Source organism: Gorilla gorilla, chromosome 7, assembly GCF_029281585.2.
Source record: "Gorilla gorilla gorilla isolate KB3781 chromosome 7, NHGRI_mGorGor1-v2.1_pri, whole genome shotgun sequence".
NCBI lineage: Eukaryota > Metazoa > Chordata > Mammalia > Primates > Hominidae > Gorilla > Gorilla gorilla.
In genome coordinates, this window is record NC_073231.2 from 95,385,182 (window position 1) to 95,406,310 (window position 21,129).

Below are 21,129 nucleotides of genomic sequence, written 5' to 3' on the forward strand. Positions count from 1 at the left end.
GTGCAACTGAAGACTAATTCACGATAACCAAAAGTCACAAAAGACTGATAAACTTGAGTAGAAAGTTATTTCTCAATACTTGTGATGATAACAGCCAAGTGGGCCAAATGATCCTTTTCATCTGATCAGAACCTTTCATCTCCTATCAGAAAATGTAAGTGGAATGACAATTACTTTAAGTAGGTCATTTGGTAGACCCTGAATCAGAGAAAATTGAGTTATCTGGGAATTTTCTACTGTATGGAGCTATTAAGCTCTGATAGCCTAATGTACCCATCTCTACCATGGGGTAAAATTGACAAGGAAGCCACTGGACTCACCATGCTGTCTTTTTAGGACCCATACCCCTGCATATGACAGGGACAAAGAGAAATATTTGTATACTTCAAGATTCAAATTTTCCTATGCTCCACGTAAGAACAATGCTCCATTTAACACAGCCTTATATAATCATATAGCACAAGTGATTTCGGTGCTTCCCTCTTCATTGTGTCCCGGTCCTGAGAATAAATCCTGGATAGCATCAGACTATTCTAGTCTCCTAAGCAATACACTTAAAAATTATTCTTTTGTACAGAGATCATATCTTTGTCATTTTTCTATTTGTATTATCAGTCACTGATTTTTATCTCCAAATTTAGAGGGCCCCTATGATGGCCCTACATGTTATCTGCGATGTTCTTTATTCTAGGTCACTTTTTCTGTTTTAGTAGCCATCATCTTTGTAGATACTGAGGAAAACACTAGCTTTCAAAATCACACACCCACACAATGTCATTGACTATGTGGAAGTCAGCATGCCTTGGGAGTTAGGCAATGTCTCAGTCAGAGCTGAACTCAAAGAGGAAAACTTCCACAATTATAAGCCACAGTTCTGTAAGACTCTAATTTCTTCTATATCCCCCTTCAAGCTATGCCCACGCCCACCACCATGGCATTCTCATGACAAGAGGGCCCAAGTAAAAGGTTTCTTATGTTATCTTATTCTGGAACACTTTTCCTCCATTTTCTAAGTTAAAAGCTCTAATGCATTCAGCATTGGCTGATGAAGACCCTGCTAGCTAAATTCTATATATCAGTGAGGAAAGGTCTCTATGAGAAAAGTTTTTAAAAATTCACCTAAAGCACTGGTTCTGAAACTCCAGTTCATAGACCATTGCATTAGAGTTTATAGCATACTTGTTAATACCACAGTTATTTATTTATTGGCAAACAGACAATTCCTATTTTGGGCAATAAGCCTGGCTTAACAGCAAGGACACAGCTGTGAAGATGGGAGGTTGAGAGGGCTGACTTGAGACACTGTTCATTGTTAATGAGTCAGTTATCCAAGAACTAGACCTTTTTGTTTGTTTGTTTGTTTGTTTGTTTGTTTGCCTAGAAGATCAAGTAAATCAGGATTTCCATGTTTGGAAACAACTGTTATAAGGCAATTAGTTGGAAACTGTAAGAATAAAAGAAATCAGAGAAGAACAATTCCAGAAATTCTAGTCATCCATAGCTATTGTGCCTTCAGAAATAATGAAAGATACCTGCCGGAGAAGGGGGTATTGGACAGGGACAAAAAAAAAAAAACCTGCTCTTTCTATCTCAATTCACTCCCGTTTTATTTAAGTAATATCTCTCTTTATGCTTATTATTAAGCCTCTGTTGCATGAGGCATCTGAAACTTTAACTTACTAATATTCCTCAACATAAAGTGTTACATCTAAAATTGGAAATACCCCAAAATAAGCACACATTTGTTTCTTACCAAATTTGGTAAGTGAGGTATATTGTAATCGAATTCTAAAACACGTTGATTATTTTCATGACTTAAAAATAAAGACAACTGTTTACTTTGCATATAGGAATTTCCCCATGCAGGCAGTGTATTTTATCACAGAGGGTAAACATATGAGAGGTAAAATATTGAAAAAAAAAGTTGCTCTGAAATGTTTGGGGGAAAAAAGTAAGCTAGCAAAAGAGAAAACATTTTTTTTCTTTATGAGGAAATATCAAGGAGTGAAACAAGCAAGCAAACAAAAGAAGAAAAAGGGAAAATAAAACACAACTGCACACCCAGAGGAGCAAGAGACAGAAAATCTATGTAGCCATAAATAAACACCTTGTCAGAGAATCTATACCAATCCAAAGAGGCCAATTTGGGAAGTGGCAGCAAAGTAGGGAAGGCTCAATCAAACCAGTTATTGAAAAGAAAAAAGCAACCTATAAAAAAGATAGGAGGTATGCACTGACTCTTCTGTGAGAATGATTACACATTGAATCTACTGGTTTTCATGTTTCCAGGGAGTTTTGATTTTTAGGGCTTGAGATGAAGTGAAACAAGGAAGTGCCTTTCCCTGTCCTCTTAGAGCTCTAATTCCCCTTCAGAGCAACCAGAAATCATCTCAGATTACCTCTTCCAGTTCACCTGCTGTCTTCATTTTCGGGCTAATCCCATATTTTTTATTTCCTGGCCTATTCTCCTCCATTCTCTCCTATTGGGAGCTGGGCTGGTCAGACCGAAAAGAAAAGGCAGAAGGAAAGAAGTACTGGGACGAGAAGCAGAGAGGACTCTCTTACCCTCCAGGGAGGCACCCGCTATCTCCCTGTCACAAATGGTCACCTTTTGTCCACTTGTCTCTGTGTTGGTTAATTTTATGTGTCAACTTCACTGGGCTAAGGGATGCTCACATAACTAGAAAAACATTATTTCTGGATGTGTCTGTGAGGATGTTTCCAGAAGAGATTATCATTTGAATAGGTAGACTGAGTAAAGAAGACCCATGCCCACCAATGTAAATGACCGTCTTCCAATCCATTGAGGGCCAGGTGAGAGCGAGAAGTCCAAGTAAGGGCAAATTCTCTGTCTCTCTTCTTGAGCTGGGACAGTCATCTTCTTCTGCCCATAAGCATTTGGTTTCTGACAGAGTTACACATTGGCTCCTTTAGTTCTCAGGCTTACTACAGACTTGAAATGCATCACACCACTGGCTTTCCTTGTTCTCAAGGAATGCTTGCAAACAGTGTATCATGGGATTTCTCAGCCTCCATATTCACATGAGCCAACTTTTTTTTTTTTTTTGAGATGAAATCTCGCTCTGTCACCCAGACTGGAGGGCAGTGGGGTGATCTCGGCTCACTGCAGCCTCCGCCTCTTGGGTTCCAGCAATTCTCCTGCCTCAGCCTCCCAAGTAGCTAGGATTACAGGCATGCACCCCCATGCCCATCAAATTTCTGTGTTTTTAGTAAAGGCAGGGTTTCACCATGTTGGCAAGGCTGGTCTTGATCTCTTGCCCTCAGGTGATCTGGCTGCCTCGGCCTCCCAAAGTGCTAGGATTACAGGTGTAAGCCACTGCACCCAGCCCAGGCAACTCTTGTAATAAATCTTCTTTTATATATCTATGTATTGTCTATTGGTTCTGTGTCTCTGGAGAACCTTAACTAATACAGTCCGTATCACTTCTAAAAGCAGAGACCATTCTGTGTAGTTGTCCACTTTATCCTAAGTCTTGAATAGGTAAATTTCAAATATTTTTACATTAAGAATTTTAAGAAAAGGTACTTTTAAAATCCTACCCAATAGCCAAGCACCCCAAAGGTTTTGTGTTATTTGACACTGTGGCAGAGCTCCCAGATCCAGTGGGAAGAGTACCAACTAGAGGAAAACCTTTCCCTACAATCTAACTATCCAGTTCCTCAGCGTCTCAGAGCTGAGTGAGCACTACATCAACAAGTGCTTGTCCAGACCCTACCATGATATATTAAAATCCTGGGTGGCATAAAATACCTGTCACATAGGATCAAAACCCTGAAAACTTTACAAAAAGTAGAAGAACAAGATGTGAACATGAAACAATTAATGAACCAGGCAGGATAATATATTCAATACATAATGGTTCAATTTAAGGGTTAAATTATGTGAAATAATTAGTGAATATATATGAATATGACAAGTACAATATACATAGAAAATACTTTCAAACTAAGTTAAAAAGAAAGGTAGAAGCTATTAGATATTATTTAAATTCAGAAGATAATTATGGTGTTAAGAAAGGTTTAAGATAAAAATTCTGAGTGTTGTTATTAATACCAGAAGATTAAATAAACAGCTAAAGACAATTTCTAATTAGGTAAATTTCATTCATATTTCTTAGAGAATATTAACCTTCTTAAGGTATTTTTATAAATTATAAATCTGAATATATAAGAATATTTTAAATTAGTAAGAGATAAGGTATTAATCATAGTTTAGTCTTCTCTTTAAAATCTAACAAATTTTAGCTATTTTCAAAATACTCTAATTTTGCTCAAAAATTTATCTAAACTATTTATTCACTCCTGAATAAAAATGCAATACAAATTAAAATATATTTTTATTTTTGTTATCAGAATAGAAGGCAGATATAATGGAAAAAAATTGTAATTACCCGTAATACTCAGACCCAGCCATTATTAGCAATTTGGAATATATTCTCTAATCTAGTTTCTATATGATACTCATTTTATTTAAAAGGAATCATACTATATATGTTATTTTTGCCTGTTTTCTGTATCAATTTATCATAAATATCCAAAAATATATATTTAAGACCCATAAATTTTTAAGATTTTATGTTAAAACTTATTCACATAAATTTTTCCTTCAAATGCAATGTATTACTTAAGTGGTTCCACTTTTTCCTCTTCATTTTCACTCCACAGTGCATATTTTTTTAACAGTTATAAAATCAAAATCAGTCAGAATTATCACACACTGGAGTCAAGTGTGGTGCAGAGAAGCAATACCAACCTCAAGTACCAAATCAGAGAATGGCCTGAGATGAGAGGTCACTAAATCTGAGTTCAGCTCTGGCTCTGCCACTGTGCACTTATGTCCACTTAGGCAAGTCACTGTCCACTTCAAGATCTATGGATGAGACATTAAATGACCTCTGAAGTTCAATCCAGTCAGAGCTCAGATACTGATATTCTAGAAATTAGAATACAAGTTGAGTTTAAACACGCAGTGTTAGTGGCTGGTCTCCTCAAATTTCATTGGCCTTGGTTTGAAGACTGCTTCCATTCTACAGGTTGCTGGAAGGGTTGAGTCCATAATGAAATCTATGCAAAAAATGGCTAAACAAAATTTTGGCCAGTGTTGTAGAACCTGCTCTTTCAGAGTTAAAAAAAAAAAATGGCTCTACTGGAGAATCTATTTTGGCTTTTAAAACAATGTCAATCAAAACCACTATATTCTCCTATTTTCATATGAATGACTTTTCCTTTCTAAATACATGTGTTTGTCATATTTTAAATATGCTAGAAGTTATTTTTAAACATAAACAAACACTGATGATATCTGCCTATGTTTTCCATTTTTAATATATAAATAGACTACTCAGAAATGACATATGAATAATAATCAAAAAGTAAACTCCAGAAAACAACTACAAGGTTTTGCTTTCATCGTCTGAGATCTAATTAAACAGATATTTGTACTTACACAACATATTATAATGTATTAGTAGATGCTAACAAACAAAAATTATGTTATTATGCATTTAATTATAAATTGATAGTCTCATATAATTGACCATCAGCACTGACCAACAGAACTTAGGTGATGGTGGAAATATTTACTATCTGTGGTATTCAAATATAGCTACTATTGAGCACTTGAAATGTAGGTGATGCAAATGAAGGACTGGTTTTTAAAAGTTACTTAATTTTAATTAATTTATATTTAAATAGCCACATGTGGCTAGTGGCTATCATATTTGACAGCAAGATATAGACCAAGCTTGTCCAACCGCAGCCCTCAGGCTGCACACGGCCCAGAACAGCTTTGAATGCGGCCCAACACAAATTTGCAAACTTTCTTAAAACATTATGAGACGTGTGTGTGTGTGTGTGTGTGTGTGTGTGTGTGTGTGTGTGTGTGTGTGTTTTAGCTCATCAGCTATTGTTAGTGTTAGTGTATTTTGTATTTGGCCCAAGACAATTCTTCTTCCAATTGTGATCCAGGGAAGCCAAAAGATTGGACACCCTGAAATGGATCATATATGGAACAGAAAATTTAATTAAGTTCTATCTTTCCATAGAAAAATATTTATAAAACATCTGATGAACATGATATTTTTCCTTCCATAAGAATATAAAATGATTGAGTTAACTTTACGATTTATCTGAAAAAAAATCATAGAAAAAGTTATTAAAGTATTAATTAGTTTTAGCTCCAGACAAAATAGTTCTCCATAAATTACAGTTTAAAAATATATGAACTTCTACTTTTGCTTTAAGGACTTTTTGCTAAAATAACAAAACCATGGCTTGCCCAAAAAAATCTTAGCAACTTAAAGTATACTCATTCTTTTCAGCCTCAGAACATTTAAATTCAACTTATTTTTCTTTTTTCAAGGTATTTATATCTAAATATCAACATAAATAATGATAAGTGATCAGGCAAGTTACTGAGGGTTTAAACTTCTCTTACTCATAATATGTTTATAATTAAAACAAATAGAATTAAGTACACTACTTGGGTTAAAACAATAATTAAGAAAAAATTAGGATTTAAACTTTTTTAAAAGTTAAAATTCCCATGATTTTAAAGCTATTATAAACAGTAGCTTGCATAGATCTTTTAAAATTTTAGTTAATTAAAATATTTGTTGACTTTCACTTGACAAATTTTAAAACTACATAAAAATATGCCCATGCTAATACACTTAAGGATACATGCAATGTACCTCACAACACAGAACAAGCTGGAAAGCTGTCAAAATCTTCAAGAAAATAAACCACAAAAACTTACATGTTTTTAACAGTTAATTAATTGGAAGAAAACTGACAGTTTTTGCCCCAGAACCAAAAGCCAGCATTCCTTTTGGAATGAAAGGTGGTCCTAGCGGGTGAGAGATGCGAAATGAGGGTGAAATCACACTACAGAAGCTGGGAAGAGTGGGGTGTTTTTTCTCTGGTACTAGGGCCAGATGAAGATCTTTCTAGGTTTTAAAAGATTTAAGTGTCCCTGCTCACCCATTCACGTAATTCAAAATAAAACAACATGGTAAAACACAAACTTTACAGGCCCATTGAAATTATAATTATTGATTATAAAATCCTGGAGAAGTTAACAAGGTTTCGATTTTTTTCACATTTTTGTGCTCTTGAAAACAGGTAGGTTGGGGCGGAGGGTTCCGATGACTAACACTTGATGACTTACCTAGTACCAGATAAAGACAGAGACTAGCTCCTATACAAGAATGACTGAAGTACACCCCTGATAAAGTGATCTAAGGAAGCCTGGTACCAATCATAAAATTCTGTGGTGATGTTAAAGCAAAGTTCCTAGGTTCAAAATTTGGCACAGAGAACAACCCATTCTCACAAACCTTGTGAGCAAGTTTAGACAGAAGGCCTATTAAATGTGAACTGAATGCCAAGCTCCAACCCCAGATATTTCCATCTGCTTAAGACCCAAGGAATCTTAATTTTATCTAGAGAGTAGACAAAAGAGAGTCTCATCTCCTGCTAAGACAAAGAAGAGGAGGGGAACTCAACAGAGAATACCCTCGATTTAGGAACATAAAGGAAGATGATATTTCTTACATACAGAGTTTGGAGGATCCTGCTTCCTGCTTTAACATGAGGCTTGCCCAGTATCCTATAAGAATATCATCACATTAGTCACAGAGCAAGTCTTTCAAGAAAGATGTTGAGTACACTTGGGACAGGACTATAGATAAGTTGTATGGCTGTTGTACCTGCTTGGTAATAAATATATATGCAGCTGCAGTTGGTGTTAGATTTTCTTTCATTGTGACTGACCATCTAGAGTGAGGCTTCAGGGTGGAAATACTTATACATTACTGTGGTCTATAAACACCAGATGCTAGCATATTCACCAAAAAGTAGCCAGGCATGGTGGCACATTCCTATAGTCCCAGTTGCTGAGGAGGCTGAGGTGGAGGGATTGCTTGAGGCCAGAAGTTGGAGGCTAGAGTTGTAGCCTCCAACAGTTGGAGGCTAGAGTTGTAGCCTCCAACAGTTGGAGGCTGTAGTTGGCTACAATCAACAACTGTGATTAGCCACTGCACTACAGCCTGAGCAACACAGCAAGACCCCACCTCTAAAACAACAACAAGATTCTGACATTCTCTGAATGAAGAAATTGACTTGAGTGACTCACATTTTTATTTATCTATAATTTTAATTTTTATTAGTACCATAGTTGCACTTACCCATATTTTAAACAGAAATAGAAAAGACCTTTTTTGGTAGGAGGAAGAGCACGGAAGACAATAAAGGAGCAGAGAGCTGTTAACTCGTCTCTCTCTAAATTTTTATTGTATGAAGGAGAAAGAAAGCCATAAATCTATTTAAAAACACATCTATGGCTACTATTACAGAAAACATAAGACAGGGGAGCAATTAAAATCCAATGCAGTTGAAGCGAGACTGCTGTCCCTACTGAGACATTATCAGCTGAGCTTAACTATCTTAAGAGAAAGGACAGAAAAAAAAGTGCTTTCATGTTTAGTACCTAAGTATTTGTCAAATACAGTAAGAGAAAAGAAGGGAAGATAATCATGCTAAATAAAAAAGTCCCAAAGATAAATAGTTGGAAAAATAGTAATTCTTCTTTTTGATCCCTCATCTGCCAACTCATTGCCAGGAGAGTTTAGCAAAGTTGATACCCTAAGAGAGAGCCACCTACTAAGAATAATATATAATGATAGATAGCAAATAGAAAGAAAATGCAGGAGAGGAAGAACTTACATCTTGTACAAATTATAAAACATAAGGAGGAATATGTTCCCAAGAGAAAAAAAAAGTTAGATTTGCTTGACTAAACAGAATTTATACTATAGAAGCAGATACTGTTATATTAATAAAAAAATAAAATTAGAATGCTAAAAGCGATTTCTCATGATACAAGTCTTGAGTGGTATTTAAGACATTTTAGAGATCTGGTTAAACGAGGGGAAGCCTCATAACTGTGTTGTGTACCTGCAGCCTGGCAAATAGTATGTCCATAGCTAACACATCCACTCTAATGACACAGAAATGAAATCATTCTGGAAACGAAAGACAGATTTAAGTGACTGGCTATGAGTTTAATCAATTGAATGAGTGCATCACGAGACACAAAACTCCATTAGAGTTACTATGGGTACCACTTACTAAAAGGACTTGGCTAATCAATACATTAGAGAATACAGATATAGAACAATAATCTCTAGACACCCTAAAATTGGTAGAAGAATGTTCATAGGTAACTAGCTTTACATTAGTCATTCTACAACGGGCTCCACTTTAGCAATTAGCAATAAGCTAACTAGAGAAGAGTTGTGGAGAATTATAAGCAAGTGAAAGGTCACAAAAGATAAAAATAATGGTGAGTAACATGAAGCATTTTTAAGATGTTACTAGGAAACCTAAACTAAATTTCAACATTAAGCCACAGGGGAAAACAAGTGGAGAGCAAGACTTGGAAATCGAGTTCCCCAAGGCAAAATAAATAAAACTAAAGATGGCATGAAATATTTCAATTTAAGAATGCTGTAGTCTCCTTAACACACAGAGTCGATAGAGTATTCTGAAATGCATATCCCAGATAAAATCTCTTATGACATACAGGAACTTGAGTAATCACGTAATCAAATGAGTTTAATACCTAAAGTATGTTCTTATCAAATAAATAACTTCAAAATTTTTAAATGGCCAAATTTCAGTTCTAGCCATGACAGAAGAATGGGCATTGGATTACCATCTCATTTTGAACAATTAGAAATATGTGAATCAATCATTATTAAAAATTGGACACCAGACATCCAAGGTCTGTGATTTTTTTACAGAAAGGATACAGATGAAATGAGCTGCAAAGTGCAGCATAGAAAAGTATCCTGGAAAAAAAGCAATAGTCTTGCTGGGTAGGGAAAAAAAATACCAGAGTTAATGGCTGCTGAGGCATCAGAAACTTTTGGGGTTTGAAACCAGAGAAGAGCAAGCTATACAGAGAAAGATCTCCAGAAATCTGCAGAGATGTCTGAGATTTTGATACAATATTAACTTGCGTCTATACAGGGCAAGACTTCATGAGGCATGGTAGAGAAGAGTTACTGGGGACTTGTACTGAATGGAGGCCCCAGAGATTACACAGTGCTGAGAGATATTAATGTTCTGATTATCCAGAATGAGTGGCTTCACTGAACTCCACAAGCATTCAGTTATAAGTCTAGAAAGGCCGCACATTAAAAGTAGTATTACTTTGGCCTCAACAGCATAAAACCTACCAGCCAGTAAATTAGACAGCTTCTAGAACAAAACTCAATACTCTTTAATAAAGACCATGAAATACAGGCTCTCAACAATGTAACATCACAATATTCAGCATGTAATCAAAATTAGTGGACATGCAAAGAAGCAGAAAAATGTAATACATAGCGAAGAAAAATAAAGTATGTAAAAACACAACCAATGATGACAAAAGTGTTGTAATTAATAAATAAGGTATAAGAAATGTATTCAAATACTTAAATATATAGACATAATAAATAAGTGAACAAATAGGAAATCTAAGCAGAAAAATAAAAATTTATAAAGAACAAAATTGAAATTCTATATCTAAAAATTTCTGAAATTAAAGAAAAAGACTAGATTTTTCTCAATAGCAGAATGGACACTATGAAAGAAAAGACAGAGTAATAGAGTCTATCTATACAGAAGCATAGAAAAGAAAAACAGAAAACATTGAGAAGTAAAACAAAATTCCAGTGACATCTGGGACAATAAAAAGAGGACTACCATACATGTAATTGGAGTGCCAGAAAGAGTGAGACAGAGGTGCAGAAAAAATATTTGGGAAATTAAGTATTGAAAAAATTCCAAATTTGATATAAGCTATAAATGCACAAATCCGAGAAGCTCAACAAACCCCAAGTAAGATAAACACAAAGAAAACAGCAACAAGACCTATTATAATCAAATTGCTGAAACCCAGTGATGAAAAAATCGTAAAAGTAGCAAGGGGTGGGAGGTGGGGATCAGATTATATAGAAGGGAAAAATAAGAATATCTGTTTACATCTTATCTGAAACAATGTGCAACAGAAGTCAGTGGAATGGCAAATTTGAAGAGCTAAAAGAAAATAAATGTCAACCTAGACGTCTTTATCCACTAAAAGTATTTTTCAAAAATGAAGGTAGGATAATGACATTTTTCGGAACAATAAAACAGTGAATTTGTGGCCAGTACATTTGTACTTAAAGAAATGGCAGTTTCTCAGGTAATAGAAGTTCCTCAGGTAGAAGGAAAATAACATCAGATGAAAAATCAGATACATACAATAGAATGAAGAGTACTAGAAATTCTAAGTACGTGGGCATACATAGATGTCTTTTTCATTTTAAAATTTTCTTAAATAAAATTTGGCTAATCAATTACTAAAAAAACGAATAACAATGTATCTTGAGAGTTGTAACAGATGTAGAAAATGTATAGTAACAATAGCACAATGAATAATTGAAGTGAAGTGGAAATTGTGGTAGGCCGAATTACAAAAATGGACCCGAAGATTTCCTGCCCTAATCCCCAAACAGGATTGTTAAAATGGTAAGCTATCACAGCCATGATTATCTATGTTACCTGGCAAAAGATATTTTGTAGGTGTAGTTAAGTGTACTAAATTCATTGACCTTCAAATAGCGAGATTATCTGGATATGTTTAATATAATTACATTAGCCCCATAAAAGCAGAATTTTCTGACTTTCTCAGTAGAAGAAACCAAAGACATTTGAAGCATGAAAAACATAGATGCTCCTTGACTCACAACAGGGTAACCTGTCTCTAAACCCATCCTAAATTGAAAACACTGTAAGTTTAGAGTGCATTTTAGAGTTACAGTATTTTCTTTTTGTTATTATTATTATTATACTTTAAGTTTTAGGGTACATGTGCACAATGTGCAGCTTTGTTACATATGTATACATGTGCCATGCTGGTGCGCTGCACCCACTAACTCGTCATTTAGCGTTAGGTATATCTCCTAATGCTATCCCTCCCCCCTCCCCCCACCCCACAACAGTCCCCGGAGTGTGATATTCCCCTTCCTGTGTCCATGTGTTCTCATTGTTCAATTCCCACCTATGAGTGAGAACACACAGTGTTTGGTTTTTCGTCCTTGCCATAGTTTGCTGAGAATGATGATTTCCAGTTTCATCCATGTCCCTACAAAGGACATGAACTCATCATTTTTTATGGCTGCATAGTATTCCATGGTGTATATGTGCCACATTTTCTTTATCCAGTCTATCATTGTTGGACATGTGGGTTGGTTCCAAGTCTTTGCTAGTGTGAATAGAGCCGCAATAAACATATGTGTGCATGTGTCTATATAGCAGCATGATTTATAATCCTTTGGGTATATATCCAGTAATGGGATGGCTGGGTCAAATGGTATTTCTAGTTCTAGATCCCTGAGGAATCGCCACACTGACTTCCACAATGGTTGAACTAGTTTACAGTCCCACCAACAGTGTAAAAGTGTTCCTATTTCTCCACATCCTCTCCAGCACCTGTTGTTTCTTGACTTTTTAATTATTGCCATTCTAACTGGTGTGAGATGGTAGTATTTTCAATTTAGGATGGGTTTATGTGGATGTAATCCCATGTAAATCATGGAGTGCACTGAGTGAATATCACTTTCACACCATTCTAGGGTTGCAAACTTTTAAGTCAAGCCATCATAATTCATGAACCATCTGCATTAGGTGAAGTTTTGGGGCTATAAAATGGGGGTCGGGGTGACGAGTAATATAGGAGGCCTCTCGACACTGAGCGCAACCCACCACCAGGGCTACCAGGACACAGAACTGAATTCTGCCAACAACCTGAATGAACTTGGAAGCAGATTCTTTGCCAAACCTTCTAGATAAAAGCTCAGCCGCCAACACCTTGATTTCAACTATATGATAATCTGAGTATAGGACCCAGTTGCACGTCTTTCATGACTGTAAGCTAATGAATGGGTGTTCTCTAAAACCATTAAGTTCATTGTAATTTCTTAAGCAGAAATAGAAAACTAATATAGAAGTATACTTTGTAAAGTTCTTTCATTATCCATTAAATAAGATTATTTAAAGGTAACTTAATACTATTTGTGATTAAGTTAAGTGTGCATATTGGAAACCCTACAGCAATCACACCAGAAAAAGAGCTATACAGCCAGCAATCCAAGTTGACATAAAATGGAATATTACATACCCTCAACGAATCCCGAAAATGTCTGGAGTCATCTCAGAAGGGAGTAGGTGCTTTGCATGACCTGTTTTAGGACCAAAAAAAGTGCCTGGTATATAGCGGGCTGTCTCTAGACCTTTAGGAAATGAATGAGTGAATGAATGCATAAATGAAAAGTCAACTGCATATTCTAAGCAATATAAATCAATAAGTGGTTCTAGAACCAAAAATACCTAGATAAAGAAACATTTTAGACCATAAGCAGAATAATCAGAAGGGAAAAAACACTTAAACAGAGCAACCAGCAGATTTTGGGTTTTATTATTTATACCCAACCTGGTTCTAATACAGATTTAAGGCACCAGAGAACAGCTAAAACTCTGCTTTAGTAAACTCTGTGTGTAATAACTGTGAAAATAAAGAAGGAAAATGAAGTATATTATAAGCAAATGTAGAAGGACCCATTATAAATAAAAAGAAAGCACATACAAACTTCCTGCTTTTATAAGCAGAATATATGGGTTCTGTGCCTAGCACTATGCAAACTATTTTTTGTCACCATGCTACAGACAGTAAGAGAAATGCCTGTATATTTGCAAAAGTTGCAAATCTAATTCTAATATGCAAGGTCAAACAGCAGCCCAGAAATAGAAACTGAGGTTTGCAGAAAATGCTTACATCTCCAACTAATAATGCATGGTTCACGAGATGAGCCAACCTGATTTAGCAGAATCAGCTGGAGTTTTACAAACTCCACATTGCTCCTAGTTGATCACATTTAAGACAACCTTTCTGCCTATCATAATCTCTAATAAATGGTAGAGTGAAGGGTAAGGACAAAGGAACAAATGTATCTTAAGTATCTGTTTTGAATAGGAGAGGACATCACTGCAGACCTTACTGAAGTGCATGCAGCAGGTATATTTTGTTCCCTTCAGGAGAATTTCTGGCACAGGAGTATGTTCACAAGAATGTAGATTAATATGCTTGGAGTTTTGGCAGTGCTGTAGTTTATTCTGGATGTTACTGATTGAGATGTTTCAGTGATGCTGTATCCCAAATCCCAAACCTGCACATAATTGTGAAAACTGTTCATATATTCACATACTTCAGACAAGAATCAAAAATGTCTTGTTGACATTATTAAAATTTGGAGTCTTCCTTTGCTACCATTTCATATAACACTACCTTTACATAGACCCATGGGAAAATGGAAGGTATATTTTACTCTCTGGACTTATAGAAGCTTGGTCTCCCTCTGACTCAGTGACTCTGGAGCACTAATTAACAGCCAGGTGCTGGGTGTTTTACTAAAAAAACAAAGTGACTTCATTAAGTGCAAGCTTTTGAACAAAATACAATACATGTGCATCCTCTTTTAAATTAGTTCGTCTGAAGCACCTCCTTCTCTGAGGATATCCCATTGGGAAAATGAGCACAATCCTTAACCAGACTGTACATAATTCACACTAATTAAACATGTCATTTATGGGCTTGAACCTATTACATCAAGTTATAAATTATGCAGTTTAAAAGCTGCATTAACTTTTTCTAGTGACTAGAAACAAAGAAGAGGCTACTTAGCAGTTGTTTAATCCAACAAACACAAGCTGAAATTTGTGGTCACGTTAAATATTTAGCTAGTGGCTTAGTTTTTAAGAGGCCACTTACCCAAAATAAAAAGGAAAAACGGCAAGATGGCCGAATAGGAACAGCTCCGGTCTACAGCTCCCAGCGTGAGCGACGCAGAAGACGGGTGATTTCTCCATTTCCATCTGAGGTACCGGGTTCATCTCACTAGGGAGTGCCAGACAGTGGGCGCAGGTCAGTGGGTGCGCGCACCGTGCCCGAGCCGAAGCAGGGCGAGGCACTGCCTCACTTGGGAAGCGCAAGGGGTCGGGGAGTTCCCTTTCTGAGTCAAAGAAAGGGGTGACGGACGGCACCTGGAAAATCGGGTCACTCCCACCTGAATACTGCGCTTTTCCGACGGGCTTAAAAAACGGCCCACCACGAGATTATATCCCACACCTGGCTCGGAGGGTCCTACGCCCACGGAGTCTCGCTGATTGCTAGCACAGCAGTCTGAGATCAAACTGCAAGGCGGCAGCGAGGCTGGGGGAGGGGCGCCCGCCATTGCCCAGGCTTGATTAGGTAAACAAAGCAGCCGGGAAGCTCGAATCGGGTGGAGCCCACCACAGCTCAAGGAGGCCTGCCTCTGCCTCTGTAGGCTCCACCTCTGGGGGCAGGGCACAAACAAACAAAAAGACAGCAGTAACCTCTGCAGACTTAAATGTCCCTGTCTGACAGCTTTGAAGAGAGCAGTGGTTCTCCCAGCACGCAGCTGGAGATCTGAGAACGGGCAGACTGCCTCCTCAAGTGGGTCCCTGACCCCTGACCCCCGAGCAGCCTAACTGGGAGGCACCCCCCAGCAGGGACACATTGACACCTCACACAGCAGGGTACTCCAACAGACCTGCAGCTGAGGGTCCTCTCTGTTAGAAGGAAAACTAACAAACAGAAAGGACATCCACACCAAAAACCCATCTGTACATCACCATCATCAAAGACCAAAAGTAGATAAAACCACAAAGATGGGGAAAAAACAGAACAGAAATACTGGAAACTCTAAAAAGCAGAGCGCCTCTCTTCCTCCAAAGGAACGCAGTTCCTCACCAGCAACGGAACAAAGCTGGATGGAGGATGACTTTGACGAGCCGAGAGAAGAAGGCTTCAGACGATCAAATTACTCTGAGCTACGGGAGGACATTCAAACCAAAGGCAAAGAAGTTGAAAACTTTGAAAAAAATTTAGAAGAATGTATAACTAGAATAACCAATACAGAGAAGTGCTTAGAGGAGCTCATGGAGCTGAAAACCAAGGCTTGAGAACTACGTGAAGAATGCAGAAGCCTCAGGAGCCGATGCGATCAACTGGAAGAAAGGGTATCAGCGATGGAAGATGAAATGAATGAAATGAAGCGAGAAGGGAAGTTTAGAGAAAAAAGAATAAAAAGAAATGAGCAAAGCCTCCAAGAAATATGGGACTATGTGAAAAGACCAAATCTATGTCTGATTGGTGTACCTGAAAGTGATGGGGAGAATGGAACCAAGTTGGAAAACACTCTGCTGGATATTATCCAGGAGAACTTCCCCAATCTAGCAAGGCAGGCCAACGTTTAGATTCAGGAAATACAGAGAACGCCACAAAGATACTCCTCGAGAAGAGCAACTCCAAGACACATAATTGTCAGATTCACCAAAGTTGAAATGAAGGAAAAAATGTTAAGGGCAGCCAGAGAGAAAGGTCGGGTTACCCTCAAAGGGAAGCCCATCAGAATAACAGTGGATCTCTCGGCAGAAACCCTACAAGCCAGAAGAGAGTGGGGGCCAATATTCAACATTCTTAATGAAAAGAATTTTCAACCCAGAATTTCATATTCAGCCAAACTAAGCTTCATAAGTGAAGCAGAAATAAAATACTTTACAGACAAGCAAATGCTGAGAGATTTTGTCACCACCAGGCCTGCCTTACAAGAGCTCCTGAAGGAAGCACTAAACATGGAAAGGAACAACCGGTACCAGCCGCTGCAAAATCATGCCAAAATGTAAAGACCATCGAGACTAGAAAGGAACTGCATCAACTAACAAGCAAAATAACCAGCTAACATCATAATGACAGGATCAAATTCACACATAACAATATTAACTTTAAATGTAAATGGACGAAATGCTCCAATTAAAAGACACAGACTGGCAAATTGGATAAAGAGTCAAGACCCATCAGTGTGCTGTATTCAGGAAACCCATCTCACGGGCAGAGACACACATAGGCTCAAAATAAAAGGATGGAGGAAGATCTACCAAGCAAATGGAAAACAAAAAAAGGCAGGGGTTGCAATTCTAGTCTCTGATAAAACGGACTTTAAACCAACAAAGGTCAAAAGAGACAAACAAGGCCATTACATAATGGTAAAGGGATCAATTCAACAAGAAGAGCTAACTATCCTAAATATATATGCACCCAATACAGGAGCACCCAGATTCATAAAGCAAGTCCTGAGTGACCTACAAAGAGACTTAGACTCCCACACATTAATAATGGGAGACTTTAACACCCCACTGTCAACATTAGACAGATCAACGAGACAGAAAGTCGACAAGGATACCGAGCAATTGAACTCAGCTCTGCACCAAGCGGACCTAATAGACATCTACAGAACTCTCCACCCCAAATCAACAGAATATACATTTTTTTCAGCACCACACCACACCTATTCCAAAATTGACCACATAGTTGGAAGTAAAGCTCTCCTCAGCAAATGTAAAAGAACAGAAATTATAACAAATTATCTCTCAGACCACAGTGCAATCAAACTAGAACTCAGGATTCAGAAACTCACTCAAAACCACCCAACTACATGGAAACTGAACAACCTGCTCCTGAATGACTACTGGGTACATAACGAAGTGAAGGCAGAAATAAAGATATTCTTCGAAACCAACGAGAACAAAGACACAACATACCAGAATCTCTGGGACACATTCAAAGCAGTGTGTAGAGGGAAATTTATAGCACTAAATGCCCACAAGAGAAAGCAGGAAAGATCCAAAATTGACACCCTAACATCACAATTAAAAGAACTAGAAAAGCAAGAGCAAACACATTCAAAAGCTAGCAGAAGGCAAGAAATAACTAAAATCATAGCAGAACTGAAGGAAATAGAGACACAAAAAACCTTGATTCAAAAAATTAATGAATCCAGGAGCTGGTTTTTTGAAAGGATCAACAAAATTGATAGACCGCTAGCAAGACTAATACAGAAGAAAAGAGAGAAGAATCAAATAGATGCAATAAAAAATGATAAAGGGGATATCACCACCGATCCCACAGAAATACAAACTACCATCAGAGAATACTACAAACACCTCTATGCAAATAAACTAGAAAATCTAGAAGAAATGGATAAATTCCTGGACACATACACTCTCCCAAGACTAAACCAGGAAGAAGTTGAATCTCTGAATAGACCAATAACAGGAGCTGAAATTGTGGCAATAATCAATAGCCTACCAACCAAAAAGAGTCCAGGACCAGATGGATTCACAGCCGAATTCTACCAGAGGTACAAGGAGGAACTGGTACCGTTCCTTCTGAAACTATTCCAATCAATAGAAAAAGAGGGAATCCTCCCTAACTCATTTTATGAGGCCAGCATCATTCTGATACCAAAGCCAGGCAGAGACACAACAAAAAAAGAGAATTTTAGACCAATATCCTTGATGAACATTGACGCAAAAATCCTCAATAAAATACTGGCAAAACGAATCCAGCAGCATATCAAAAAGCTTATCCACCATGATCAAGTGGGCTTCATCCCTGGGATGCAAGGCTGGTTCAATATACACAAATCAATAAATGTAATCCAGCATATAAACAGAGCCAAAGACAAAAACCACATGATTATCTCAATAGATGCAGAAAAGGCCTTTGACAAAATTCAACAACCCTTCATGCTAAAAACTCTCAAGAAATTAGGTATTGAGGGGACGTATCTCAAAATAATAAGAGCTATCTATGACAAACCCACAGCCAATATCATACTGAATGGGCAAAAACTGGAAGAATTCCCTTTGAAAACTGGCACAAGACAGGGATGCCTTCTCTCACCACTCCTATTCAACATAGTGTTGGAAGTTCTGGCCAGGGCAATGAGGCAGGAGAAGGAAATAAAGGGTATTCAATTAGGAAAAGAGGAAGTCAAATTGTCCCTGTCTGCAGACGACATGATTGTATATCTAGAAAACCCCATTGTCTCAGCCCAAAATCTCCTTAAGCTGATAAGCAACTTCAGCAAAGTCTCAGGATACAAAATCAACGTACAAAAATCACAAGCATTCTTATATACCAAAAACAAACAGAGAGCCAAATCATGAGTGAACTCCTATTCACAATTGCTTCAAAGAGAATAAAATACCTAGGAATCCAACTTACAAGGGATGGGAAGGACCTCTTCAAAGAGAACTATAAATCACTGCTCAAGGAAATAAAAGAGGATACAAACAAATGGAAGAACATTCCATGTTCATGGGTAGGAAGAATCAATAGCGTGAAAATGGCCATACTGCCCAAGGTAATTTACAGATTCAATGCCATCCCCATCAAGCTACCAATGCCCTTCTTCACAGAATTGGAAAAAACTACTTTAAAGTTCATATGGAACCAAAAAAGAGCCCGCATCACCAAGTCAATCCTAAGCCAAAAGAACAAAGCTGGAGGCATCACACTACCTGACTTCAAACTATACTACAAGGCTACAGTAACCAAAACAGCATGGTACTGGTACCAAAACAGAGATATAGATCAATGGAACAGAACAGAGCCCTCAGAAATAATGCCGCATATCTGCAACTATCTGATCTTTGACAAACCTGAGAAAAACAAGCAATGGGGAAAAGATTCCCTATTTAATAAATGGTGCTGGGAAAACTGGCTAGCCATATGTAGAAAGCTGAAACTGGATCCCTTCCTTACACCTTATACAAAAATCAATTCAAGATGGATTAAAGACTTCAACGTTAGACCTAAAACCATAAAAACCCTAGAAGAAAACCTAGGCATTACCATTCAGGACATAGGCATGGGCAAGGACTTCATGTCTAAAACACCAAAAGCAATGGCAACAAAAGACAAAATTGACAAATGGGATCTAATTAAACTAAGGAGCTTCTGCACAGCAAGAGAAACTACCATCAGAGTGAACAGGCAATCTACAAAATGGGAGAAGATTTTCGCAACCTACTCATCTGACAAAGGGCTAATATCCAGAATCTACAATGAACTCAAGAAGTCAGTGTGGCGATTCCTCAGGGATCTAGAACTACAAATACCATTTGAGCCAGCCATCCCATTACTGGGTATATACCCAAAGGACTATAAATCATGCTGCTATAAAGACACATGCACACGTATGTTTATTGCGGCATTATTCACAATAGCAAAGACTTGGAACCAACCCAAATGTCCAACAATGATAGACTGGATTAAGAAAATGTGGCACATATACACCATGGAATACTATGCAGCCATAAAAAATGATGAGTTCATGTCCTTTGTAGGGACATGGATGAAATTGGAAACCATCCTTCTCAGTAAACTATCGCAAGAACAAAAAATCAAACACCGCATATTCTCACTCATAGGTGGGAATTGAACAATGAGATCACATGGACACAGGAAGGGGAATATCACACTCTGGGGACTGTTGTGGGGTGGGGGGAGGGGGGAGGGATAGCACTGGGAGATATACCTAATGCTAGATGACGAGTTAGTGGGTGCAGCGCACCAGCATGGCACATGTATACATATGTAACTAACCTGCACAATGTGCACATGTACCCTAAAACTTAAAGTATAATAAAAAAAAACAAAAACAAATTTACAAGGAAAAAACAAACAACCCCATCAAAAAGTGGGTGAAGGACATGAACAGACACTTCTCAAAAGAAGACATTTATGCAGCCAAAAAACACATGAAAAAATGCTCATCATCACTGGCCATCAGAGAAATGCAAATCAAAACCACAATGAGATACCATCTCACACCAGTTAGAATGGCAATCATTAAAAAGTCAGGAAACAACAGGTGCTGGAGAGGATGTGGAGAAATAGGAACACTTTTACACTGTTGGTGGGACTGTAAACTAGTTCAACCATGTGGAAGTCAGTGTGGCGATTCCTCAGGGATCTAGAACTGGAAATACCATTTGACCCAGCCATCCCATTACTGGGTATATACCCAAAGGACTATAAATCATGCTGCTATAAAGACACATGCACACGTATGTTTATAGCGGCACTATTCACAATAGCAAAGACTTGGAACCAACCCAAATGTCCAACAATGATAGACTGGATTAAGAAAA